This window comes from Megascapheus bottae, chromosome 3 (genome assembly GCF_031878675.1).
Source record: "Megascapheus bottae isolate mThoBot1 chromosome 3, mThoBot2.hap1, whole genome shotgun sequence".
NCBI lineage: Eukaryota > Metazoa > Chordata > Mammalia > Rodentia > Geomyidae > Megascapheus > Megascapheus bottae.
Window position 1 is genome coordinate 66,442,321 of NC_143511.1, and position 13,076 is coordinate 66,455,396.

Here is a 13,076-nt window from a genome sequence, read left to right on the forward strand (position 1 = left end):
TATGTGAACATTATAATATTCCTTGTGAGGTTTGCTCTTCAGTTGTTTCTTTGCTTTGACAGAATGTCAGGAATCTTTTTGAAAAACTAAGAATGATTTATGAAGCAAATGCTTCCATATTTCTTCAAGTAAAATTAAAAAGCTTCAGCCTGGTGCCAGTGGCTCATGCCTGTAATCATAGCTACTCTGGAGGCTAAGATCTGAGGATCCCAGGTCAAAGCCATCCCGGGCAAGAAAGTTCATGACGCTCCTTATCCTAATGAATTACTCAGAAAAAGCTGGAAGTGGCAGTGTGACTCAAGTGGTAGAACACTAGATTTGAGCACAAAGAGGCTCAGGCTGAGTTCTAGCCACAGATCTGCCATACCACTCAAAAAAAAAAAAAAGAAAAGCTTCACTGAGTGCATCTTCCAATCAATTTTTGCTGAGAAAAATAATAGGACTTGTTTATTTTACTGTGTAAAACATCACACTTTTCAAGATATAAAAAAAGACTAAATCGAGTCCCATTCTGTTTTCAAAATTCTATAAAAATACATGATGTTGGTCCTTTGACTTACTATTCCAGTTTACCAGACAACAAAATTAAAAAATAAAAACAAACAAAAAAACTCAGCAATACCCAAAGCTATGGAAACACCTTAACCTTGCAGCAATATAATGTCGACATCCTCATGAACACCTTGTAAAAGGAGCTCTCCTGGGTAGGCAACAATCTTCCCTCCTTTTGCAGCTTTGAGAGTTCCCATCAATGCTTCAAAGTGGTTGGCACATCTGTCATCCCAGAAGAGGACTCCAGATTTCACACTTAACTGTCCATCAGCATTTTTTTGAGTCCAAACGGTGAATTTCCTCCACTAAGAGGTTAACTTCATGATCCACATTCATTGCTGCCTTCAAGCAGATCTATTAACAAAGCCAGAAAGGGGCCGGGAGTTTGGCCTAGTGGTAGAGTGCTTGCCTAGCGTGCATGAAGACCCAGGTTCGATTCCTTGGTACCACATACATAGAAAAAAAGCCAGAAATGGTGCTGAGGCTCAAGTGGTAGAGCTCTAGCTTTGAGAAAGTCCAAGGACAGTGCTCAGGCTCTGAGCTCAAGCCACAACTGGAAAAGAAAAAAACAAAAACAAAAACAAAGCCAGAAAGGCTCCCTTCCCAGATTCCCCTCTGCTTCCTGGGTCATTTCCCAATGAAGAGCCAGGCCTTTTCCCTGTGCACCCAGGTTTCCTTCAAGGCACTGGGGAGGAAGTGGCCAGGGCCAGGAGAAAGGCTGTGGATGGGGGACCCAAAGCCATATGATTTTCATATGGCTCATCTCATAACTTTTCAGTGATAAAACTAAGTAAGGGCCATGGAGATATTCATGACATCAGTCTATAATGGACTCTAATCAATGTCCAGTAAGAAATCAAGTCCCTAAATCCTACCTAGAACCACATGAGTAAACCTGGAAATGTTTGAACTTTCAAATGAGAATACTTTCCTCATATATTTTGGTTGTAGTCTTACAAGAGATTTTAAACAGAAATCCCAAAATGAGATGTCAGACCAAAACGAACTATCACATAATTGGTACTGTTGTATCATTTTAGGCTGTTGCCTTTTAGGATTATTTTTTGCCTACTAATAAACAGCAAATACATCACTTGAGTTTTGGAGGTCATTAACACCAATGAACTTGGGCTCTAGTACATACAGTTATGCTTTCTGAATTTATTGTGGTAGTGGTTGTCTGGGGGAACAGGGTCTATTAAACACACCTTGCACTTTCTAGTCATGTTCTAGATTTTTTTCTCATGTAAGATCTCATGCTAATATTGTCCAGGTTGCTTCAAACCATTATCTTCTATCTCTGTCTCTGAAGTAGCTTGGGCTAAGGTTGTACAGTACCATATCAGGACCAGTTACAGTTTATCACAGTAAAAGAATGCAGAATAAAGTGGCAATGGTAAAATGTATATGTCTTAGATCAGGGAGAAAGTAGATTGAGAGTTTCTACTTATTACCTCTCAGGAGAGGGAAGGTGCCTATTTCTTCCATCAAATAATTTAAATGAAGTATTGTCAAATTATACAAGGTAATTTAAGTTTTGCTATCTAGAATGTTTCTTGGAGTGAACAGTTACATGTCAACGTTTCACTGGTCTTTCCTCAACCTTCCAGAGGTCACGTTAATACCAGATGATATAATGCTCCAACCATCATGCACATTACTAGCACAGACTATGTGGTATGATCCAGGGTATCCAGGTAAATAAATGTGCTCTTGTTCAGCAGGAAATTCTAATCCAAAAGACAGTATTCCAGAAAATGAGAACAAGATCTACAACTCTCATCTTTGATAAAGTTAATACTTGACTGCACATGGAGACACTTGCACTCCACATTCTGATTTTAGCTCTACATTTCTTCTATTTCTCAGTGCCCAGAATTCCATGCAGTTGTTTAACTTATTGCAATCAACTAATTTTCCACAGATGAAAGCCATTGGTCATCTTTATACCAGCTATTAATACAATAATCTTCCTGAAATACCTATTTTAACAGTCTGCTTTATTGATTGGGGATGGAGCCAAAACATTTCTCTTTTGAAAGCTAGCATATTAAAGGCTGATGGTTAGCAGACTATGCTGGATGGAAAATCTAAAAGACTTGTCCTTCTGATCATAATGTGTACTGCTCTTATAGCTGATGTGCCCAGTCATCATTGATGACAATTGGTGGTGTCTACTTCCCAGTAAGTTTCAGTGATACTCAGTGTTTTTTGTCAACATCCCATCAGTCTGTCTAGGGAATTCAGTAGAATTTGACCAGGTGGCCTTCTCAAAAAAAAAATGTTCCCAACATTACACTGAATTTTCTAGGATGCAGCCTTCAATGAAAAGAGGACATAAAAATAACTCTGTCCCTTTGTGATTGTTGCTCTTAATGTACTATGTGAAATTATTTTTTTCTATTTTTTTCCACTTATGGCTAATCTCATGTAGTTACTGTATCTGACTTTGTTACCTGATATATAGTATATATGTTTATTTGTTTATTTGAAATAGGAAAAAGAAGGAAGAAAACAAGATGATTGGCGGGGGGGATGGGAAAGGGGAATGAAAACCTGAGAAGGGATATCAAGTTTCAAGAATTAATGTACCTATTATCTGATGAATGTAACTCTAACCCCTCTATACATTATCTGGACAATAAAATTAAAAAAATAACTCTTTCCATGATGTTGTATGTTCTTTTGTATATATGTTTCTTATTTTAATCTACAAAAAATATTCCCATAAAATTTTCTGGGGCCTCATGAGTTTTGCCTTAACTATTTGTGTAAATATGAAAGGAGAAAGGACCTGTAAAAGTTTAGTCTTATAAAAAGGAAGAAAGCAGGTATAAATTTCATCTTCACTTTGAGAACCACAGTAATATAATACATATTAATGTATTTCCTACAAAAAGACAATTGTAAAGTAATTATGCATGATGCTTCCCCTGCTGCACCATTCTTTCCCAGGAAGACAATGAAAGCAAGAATAAGATAAATGCTAAACTTCAGAAAGATGGGCTATCAAAAAGATACACTTGACAATCTTAGTTCGTTATTCTGCTTGCTACTTGTGGGCTACAGATATTTTTTCTTTCCAAATTTTATTAGGGATGGGATATTATATTTGCTTCCCATCAGGCTCTGCAATTGTATGTGAATTGCATGCTTGATGTGCTGTTCCCTGTCTATTGGTTTGTTTAGTAACTGACAACTGAATTAATGGTATAAGGAATCTGCTTGCCATGATTTTGACAATTTTAACCTAACAAAATAGGATGAGAAATAGGAGAAACCATCTGGTAATGTGAAGCAGGCTTTAATGTCAAATGCGTCTCAGAGATATGTGCTTTCTGCATTGCTTGCTTCCTGTCTCTTTCTAGAGTTTAGAAAAATGGGTTTAGGAAATAAATATTCTGGAAACCACAGAGATAATGGAAAGATTATACCCTGGTCTGTCTATGTCTTCTCTAGTTTTGTCTTCCTTTCCTAGTAGGTAGATGCCATTACTACCATTGTACAGATTAAAGGCTCAGTGAGCTTACATGATTTATTCAAGGCCATACTCTTAATAAAGAGCTAGGAACTGATGATAGCTTTTCTTATTCAAAACCTAATAATGTCTATTATGCTAGTGATTCTACTATATGTATTGGAATAATATATATTGGAATCCAAAAGGTTGTTTTTTATTTTAATATTTTAAAATTTTTCCAGCCCTGTGAACTCACCTAAAAAAAGAAATGTTGTCTATAATATTTCTGATCAATAGTTCTGCTTGAACTTTCTAAATGAAGAACGTTATTTCACAAGGCAAGTTCAATTTTTATACCCTTAAAATAGCCAGGCAGCTTATATGTATTTTTCTTCATCCTAACTTACAACTATTGAATGTGACTGAATTTTCCAGGGTAAACAAGGGTTAATAGTAATCATTCTTCCACACAGGCCTTCTGACATTAGCAAAGATAGCATTTTCCTTATGACAAATTAAACATAATGAAGAAGGCTTATTCCTGATGTTCACTCAAGTAACCCTGTTTTAGGAAGCTGAAGTCTGGAAGACTGTGGTCCAAAGCAGCCCAGGAAGAAAAGCCCACTAGACTCTACCTATAAAATAATGTTTTAAAAGTCAGTGTTGAAGATGTACTTCAGATGATACAGTGACAGCTGAGCAAGCAAGCCAAGTGAATACATGGCCCTATGTTTTTGTTTGTTTGTTTGTTTGTTTGTTTGTTTGTTTGTTTTGCCAGTCTTGGGCTTGAGCTCAGGGCTTGAGCACTGTCCTTGGACTTTCTCAAGGCTAGAGCTCTACCACTTGAGCCTCAGCACCATTTCCGGCTTTTTTCTATGTATGTGGTACCCAGGAAGTAAACCCAGGCCTTCGTGCATGCTAGGTAAGCACTCTACCACTAGGCCAAACTCCAGGCCCCTATGGCCCTATGTTTAAACATCAGTACCATCATTAAAATAAAATATTAGCAACAACAAAAATAATGATGTGATAAGAAAGATTTAATTCAGCAGGGCTACTACAGGAAATTTTGTAGTAAAGAAAAAAGAGGAAGCAAAATTCTAAATATAAGAAATTCGAGAGCCACTGGCTCATGCCTGTAATCCTAGCCACTTAGAAGGCTGAGATCTGAGGACTGCAGTACAAAACCAGCCTGGGCACAAAAGTCCGTGAGACTCATCACCAATTAATCACTAGAAAGCTGGAAGTGGCACAGTAGCCTTGAGCTGAAAAGCTCAGACACAGAGCAACCAGGCCCTAAATTCAAGCCCCACGACTAATAGACACTGATGGTTCATGCCTATAATCCTAGCTAACCAGAAGGCTGGGATCTGAGGAATGTATTTCAAAGCCAGCCCAAGGAGAAAAATTCCATGAGATTCTTATCTCTGATTAAACACTCAAAAACCTGAAGTAGCACTGTGGCTCAAGTGGTAGAATGCCAGCCTTGAACACAAAAAGGCTCAGAGATAGCACCTAGGCTGAGTTAAAACCCCTCAATCAAATAAGTTTATAGCTATGAAGCACAGGCCATGAATGTGAATGTGAATAGGAAATTATTAGATGATATCTGAGTAAGAACGGACTCTAGCAAAGGTAAATTCAGCAGATTCTTGCTGAACCTGATTGTACATCACCTGGGAGAAAGTGGAGACTGAAGAACACTTATGGAGAATGATCATACATAGACAATGACTGAAACCAATTCTTGTCAATGTTGGACAGTGCATAAATAATTATATCAGTCCAAAAATCTGGCCTGTTTTAATGGGATTCTCATAGAAGTCAGTCAATGTATAAATCTTTGTCAAATTCTGTATCTACCATGTTCCTCTATCTATTTTACCAATGCAGATTCCCATGCTTCTCAATATTTGATATTAGCTATTAGTGCTGTTAGAATATATAAATATGTTTTCTAATTTTTGTTGTTTATTAAAAATCTTACACAGGGGGCCAGGAGTTTGGCCTAATGTTAAAGTGCTTGCCTAGCATGCACAAATACCTAGGTTTGAGTCCTCCCTACCACATATATTGAAAACCCAGAACTGGTGCTGTGGCTCAAGTGGTAGAACATTAACCTTAAAGAAAGCTCAAGGACAGTGTGCAGGCCCTGAGTTCAGTCCTCAGGATTGGAAAAAAATCTTAACAGTTTTACATTCCAGTATGTATGCTCATGAAAATAGTGATAAATATTAAGTTCATACAAAATTCCACCACTCATCTCTTTCATTCAGATTCATGTTAGTCAGTCTGATCCTTTCTGGCTATGCTTTTGGGAAATACTGAAAGGATCTTAGATTAAAATAGTTCATCACAGAACAGGGCCAAAAAGCCAATTGAGGGGGAAAAATACTGAACAAGAGTAGGGGACAGTATGGGGAACAGAGAAAGAAAAAAATGTAAAGAAGTCCAACTATTCTGTGAGAGTTAGAAAACCCTTTGGATTTTAGAAGTGGAGCACAGAGGAGCCAACCCAAGGAAACAAAAATCCAGGATGCTTGTTTTCCATTAACAGAGGGGCAAGTAACATTCTTAAGGAATCGGATTGTCTTTTGTAAGTCCAGAAGAGCAAGATATATGGTCTAGCCTGACGAAAAGGTGGAGAGTAGAGTTGGTCATGACTCAAGAATACCAAAGGTCCCTCCACTCAGTATGTTTATACATTGAAGGCTTTGTCCTCAGCTGGTGGTACAACTGAGGGGTGACTGGATCCTGAGAATTGAAAGAAGTTACTTCATCAGTGGATTAGCCCATGATTCTTAGCTAAATGAGCCCCTAAGATGCAAGGCTTCATTGAAGCCTTCAAAGGATTTGTCATGTCCTGGCTCATTTCATGTGCTTCTGTTCCTACTCCCCAGCTCCCCAGAGGTGAAGCACTTTACTCCAAGATCCTTCCTGACAGGATGTTCAGCCTCCTCTAGGAGCATTGCAAGGGATCCAATGAACCATGGACTAAAGGCCCTATAACTGTCAAAATAGATCTCTTCTTTATAAATTGCTGCTCTTGCATATTTTGCCAGTTATCAAAATCTAATTTACCCAAAGTCCAACTTTGTAAGCAAATGCATTAAAATTGTATTAACAATGACACTCTAGTATAGAATAGAGAAGAGGTGAGAGAAAAGAAGCCCAAGGAGAGAGGAGAGAGTCTAGGAAGCGATGACAGAAAGGAGAGGGACAAAGAAAAGGAGAGAGAGAGAGAAAGAGACAGACAGACAGACACACCGAGAGAGAGAGAGACAGACAGAGAGACAGAGAGACAGAGACAGAGGAAGAGGGAGAGACAAAGACAGAGGGAGAGAGAGAGCTGGAATATTAGGAAGAAGTTGTTTTTACATAGGACAAATAATAGAGGAATAACATGTAGGTCAAACCTGAACCTGTATTCAAAGATAAAATATTACACACAGCTTAAAATTCAATTGGTGAAGAATAACTCTCTACTAAAATTAGCAAATAATATCAGTGAAGTTACCCTAGAAACAGAGAAAACTGTAATATTAAACTATCAGTAAGATGTCCATGGCACTGTGAAGAAAGACATATCTAGGACCAAGAGTACCATGTGAAAATGAACCAGCCTGTGGATAAAATGTTGCCTTGAAGTGAAATCGTAGATATTGTCACAGACTGTAATCCCTACATAGAAGTCAGTGGAAGTTTATTTTGGGCAAAGGTTATCAGATTAGGTTGAAAGCTAGTTCCTCCAGCCACAAACAATACAGTTTCCTATGTGATAGGGAGATCTTTACAAAGTAAGGAGGATTATTTCAGTAATAAGTGTCAGAAATCAACTCCCTTATGATTACCTCTTCAACTTCATTCCCAGAAGTCTGTTTTCCCACTGGAGCTAGCAAAATTAGATATAGTATGCATTTCTCACTCTTTTGTACTTACTTCTTTTGCAATCAGATTTCAAAAAAAAATACCCCAAACAGAAACCCTTAGCCCAGAGATGCTTCTGAGCAAATATTCCTTCTGTTTTCATAGCTGAAATTTTCCATTCACTCCCACTTTTCTTATCATAAAACTAAAGGAATCCATAGAGCTTTTTGAATATCTTAATCTTAAAGCTGGTCTCTCAGGAAAGTACTGGGGTTAAGTTTCAGCATGACTTATCTCTCATCATTTCAATAAACCCTTTCCAGTTTATTATTTGGAATTTTGTTCTTTCCAGAATGACTTCCTGATTGAAGTACTATCTCCTTTCTTTCAAAATAATTTCCAACACATACTATTTGAACTTTACTGATGGTCACTGATGAAAAAAAGTACTAAAAACAACAAACAATAAAATAAAGAAGTAACGAAAATTGGAGAATTATATGAAATCAAACATTCACAATCCAGAAAGTATAGGTTCATTCCTTTATGAAATGATAAGTGGGACCCATTATAATATTGCACCTTAAGATTTCATTCATTAAAAAGCCCAAAATAGATTACATTCTCCTATTCATTATTTCCCAAACTCTTCCTACTGTTCATTCCACTTTCCTTTTCTTTCTTATTATCCACACTTGGATCATTTATTTCTTATTCTACATATTTTCCTAAAAGGACTCATAGACTCCTATGACCAAACAACTCAATGACTTCTTAATCTCCAGTATAAATATTTAATATGTGACCTATATTCTCTAAGTGTCTACTGGATCCCTTTGCTTGAATGGATGTTCTGCATGTGTTGGTCTCAGTGTTTCTTCCTCAAGCCTACAATAATGATTGTCTGAAAAGTTCTATCTCCAGCCAACTCAACTCAAGGCATACACCTGGATGGTCCCTTTCAATCCCCATTTTCATAACTCTCTTCCTGTCTCCATCTCAATGTCTTAAAAATTTAGCTTATTTTATCTTTTGCTGTTATCACTACCACTGACTTATTTCAAGTCCTCACCATTTCTGTTTACATTATATCTGTTCTTATTTCTCTAACTCAGTCATTTTTTCATTCTCCACAATAAACAGATTGATGTATCTTAAATCACTCCTAACATCTGGGCACTCACTACTGGCTCCCACCTAGCTACTCAAGACTCTCAAATCTAAAGGTTCTGATTTAAACGCAGCCATGAAAGAAAGTCCATGACACTCTTATCTCCAATAAATTATTCAGAAAAGTTATGAAGTGGCACTGTCTTTCAAGTGGTAGAGTGCTAGCCTTGGAAAAAAGACGTTTAAGGACAGAGCCCAGGCCATGAGTTCAAGCCCCAAGACTTACACCAAAACAAAACAAAAAAAAAGAGCAAGTACCCTGGCACTGCCAAAGTTCCTCATTCAAATTCTCAGGCTTGATTCACAGTTGATAAACTGTATCATTTTGCCTTTGTGACCTGCTTATGATCAGTAATTTTCTATGCCAACTTTTACTACATTGGAGTGGTACCTAGAGATGTGGTGAAACATTGTTCTGGTTCATCTTTAAGATTATTTCTAAATATAATTAACATTTGCATTCATAGATCGATTGGGGTAAATTCCACTCACTGGTGTAGATGGGCCTCATGTAATACATTAAAGGACTGAATAGAACGAAAAGGAAAACCTAAATGGTTTTCAGTTATGTTCTTTCAGTTTTAGAGCTAGGAAATGGATCTTTCTCTGCACTTGGGCCAGGAAACACTGCCTAGATCTCCAGCTTGTTAATTGGAGAACTTCACAGCCTCTGTAACTGAATGAGTCAATTCATTTGACAATGAATCTGGAAGTCTGTATTTCCTTTTAGTTCTGATTCTCCTGAGAATCATTATTAAAGATATTTCATTTCATCAAAGTTTAACATTCAGTAAGCTAAAAAAAATTCCAATTTCACTGAAATGTCTTATGAGCTTACACCTGCCTTCCATGTTTCTTTGCTGGCAGACTTTTAAAATAAATCGAAGGATGAAATACATACTCATGCCTCTGTATTTTCTAATCTAATTAGCATGAACTCACTTCTCACTTTCCTGAAAAAAAACAACCTCAAGCTGTACATAAATCTGCCCCCAAAACTGTCTTTTTATTTTAAAGTGAGTATATTTTCAGAAGAAGGACTAGGGTGATGATCAATGTATTTTTTCTCAATAAATATTGTACTGACAATGTGGATGATGATACTGGAAATGACCACAAAAAATACACTCTATCACTTACTCAGTATCTGCTACATTTTCTATGAAATATTTTTCATCTGGCAGTGTAATTAAATATTACCTTAGTGAAATTCTCTTTAGTTATAAAAAACAAGAATTAAATCATTTAAATACTTTGCTAAAAATTAGGAACTAACAGATGGAAAAGGTGGAACTGAAAGCTAGAATTTTGTCTTCATTTTTGCTGAAATTATGATCATTTTATATAGTGTCACTTTCCACAAAAATTAAAGCAATTGTTCTTAGGTGGTTTGCTACATATATAGGGTAAATTTTGACTATTCTCCCACATGCATTCCATTTGAAGTTAAAATATAAGAATGCAAATAATGAGAAACCTACTAAAGGGTAAATTAATAATCCAATATATAAGTGTGTTATTGGGGTAATTTGGACAGTTACATGATGAATCTAGTTCTACTGAAACAAAAACCTTGTACATAGAATTTCATCACCTGAGTGGCTTGTAATTAAGACTCTATCAATGAATGATAAGCCATGGAAAAAGAATTGGAAAGATAAAGGTGGGATGAAGAAAATAGTCTGCTTAGGTGCCACTGGCAAGCTTATGGAAGTTTTTCTCTTTACAGAAATTTTCCTGGGAATCCTCTACCTTTTGTATTATAAAAGCTGATGTTCTAAGTACTGCCTTTCCTCAACGCGTTCCTCATTGCAGCCTTTTCAAGTACTTCATATCCATTCTCAGTTTTAATATGTCAAGTTATTCAAAATATTTAGTATGCTGTTTCTCTTACTAAATTTTAACTTATGTGTTTTGTTTAAATGTTATATACTTTATTTGTGTAAGAACCCAGTTTTACATATAATTTTCATAGAGTATAAGAACCTCGCCTCAGATAGAGTTTTTCTTTTTTTTTTTTTGCCAGTCCTGAGTCTTGAACTCGGGACCTGGGCACTGTCCTTGGACTTTCTCAAGACTAGAGCTCTATCACTTGAGCCACAGACTGGCTTTTGTCTATGTATGTGGTACTCAGGAATCGAACCCAGATCTTAATGCATGCTAGGCAAGCACTCTACCACTGAGCTAAACATCCAACCCCTAGATTTAGTTTTTAGAGTATTAGCCCTTTCCTCAAATTACATTATGTAACCTGTGCTAGCCTTAACTCCCCACCCAGAAACTAGATGTATCTCTAGCCTCCAGCGATGCCAGCAGAATGCTGTCGGTCCAGGTCGGATCACAACTGTAGGGTGCCTAGGCTAGGTAGAATCTCTGAGGTCCAGGAACAGCTGCAGAAGTGCCTCCATCCTTAATGGCTCCAACAGATGACATCATATTCTTTTGAAAATTGCTTGAATTGCTCACAATGTGGATAACTGCAAATTTTGCTACTGTAAACTTTGCTTGCTTACAGACAGGATCAGAGAAAGAAAAGCCCACCTCTGCCCCGCCCCAAAACCCTTTCAAGATATGAAAGTTTCAGAAATTGCAGCCTGGGAAGAAACTGGGACTAGAAGGAACAAAAGAAGTAAAAGAAAGGGCCGGGAGTTTGGCCTAGTGGTAGAGTGCTTGCCTAGCATACACGATTCGATTCCTCGATACCACATACTTAGAAAGAGCTGAAAGTAGTGCTGAGGCTCAAGTGGTAGAGCTCTAGCCTTGAGAAAAATCCAAGGACAGTGCTCAGGGCCTGAGCTTAAGCCCAGGACTGGCAAGAAAAAAAAAAGAAAGGAGAAGTAAAAGAAAGGAATGAAGGAAACTGAGCATCCGACCGCCAGGAAATACCGGAATAATTAGAAATTGAACAGTCTGGAAAATGAACCTTATTCTGCTAGATAATCAACAATGGTTCCACAAATTGTGGTTTTGCTTAAGGATTTATGACATATACCTGAATAGTAATTGCTATCACTAACCATTACTTTCTGGTTCTGTAACTTTGCATGCTTTCTTTCTTGCATATACACAAAACTGTGCATCAGTTATGAAGTTACAAACCCCATTGGATAAAAGGCTGCACTGGATAAAACTGCACTGTCCCATCCAATTTGAGGCTTATTAAAACTCTTAAATAAGTAATTGGGTTTTCCAGATTGCAACGATTTCTACTTTTTCTCATAGGTTTATATTGTAATTAATGGAAGGTTTACATTATATTCACCAGATAGAAGGAGGATTACTTCACATCCATTGATATCCTTTCTCATATCTTGGTTCCCATTTCCCTACTCCCACCCCTGCCAATCATCTTCTTTTCCCTGCTTCCCTATCCTATTTCAAATAACCAAATAAGAATATATACAATATATCAGATAACAAGTGAAAATACTGTAACAACATGAAATAACCAAGAGACAGAAAAAAAGATGAGAGCATAGTACATTAAAGATAACAATCACTCATTATATGGCTTTTGTTTCACTATCGTAGAGGTCCTTTCATTCAGCCTCATCCTATATGGCCTTATGTATCTAGGCTCTGTTCTGTTGTAAATCTCTGCCAGGAGAGCCCAAGGTTTCTATTGATTATCACAAATGAGGGAAATCATTGATCCTATGTTCCTTAGAGTCTGGCTAGCTTCACTTAATATGATTTTTCTAAGTTTTTCCATTTCCTTACAAATGGGGCAATGTCGTTTTTTTCTAAGAGCAGCATAGAATTCCATTGTGTAAGAATACCACATCTTGTTGATCCACTCATCAACTGAAGGGCATCGGGGTTGGTTCCCTATCTTTGCTATGGTAAATTGTGCCGCAATGAACATCATTATGCTAGTGGAGTTAGTATGTCCTTATTCCTGGACGATTGGGTAAATGCCAAGTAGTGGAATGGCTGGGTCATAGTGGAGCTCTACCCTTAGTCTTTTGAGGAACTGCCATATTGCTTTCCATAGTGGTTGAAAGAGTTTACACTCCCACCAACAGTG

The 13,076-nt window shown here is 37.2% G+C and overlaps 1 pseudogene; it reads right to left on the reverse strand.

Annotated features, from left to right (window-relative positions):
• Nucleotides 1-641: 641 nt before the first annotated feature.
• Nucleotides 642-888, reverse strand: LOC150065715 (costars family protein ABRACL pseudogene; annotated as a pseudogene).
• Between the last annotated feature and the right edge of the window lie 12,188 nt (nucleotides 889-13,076).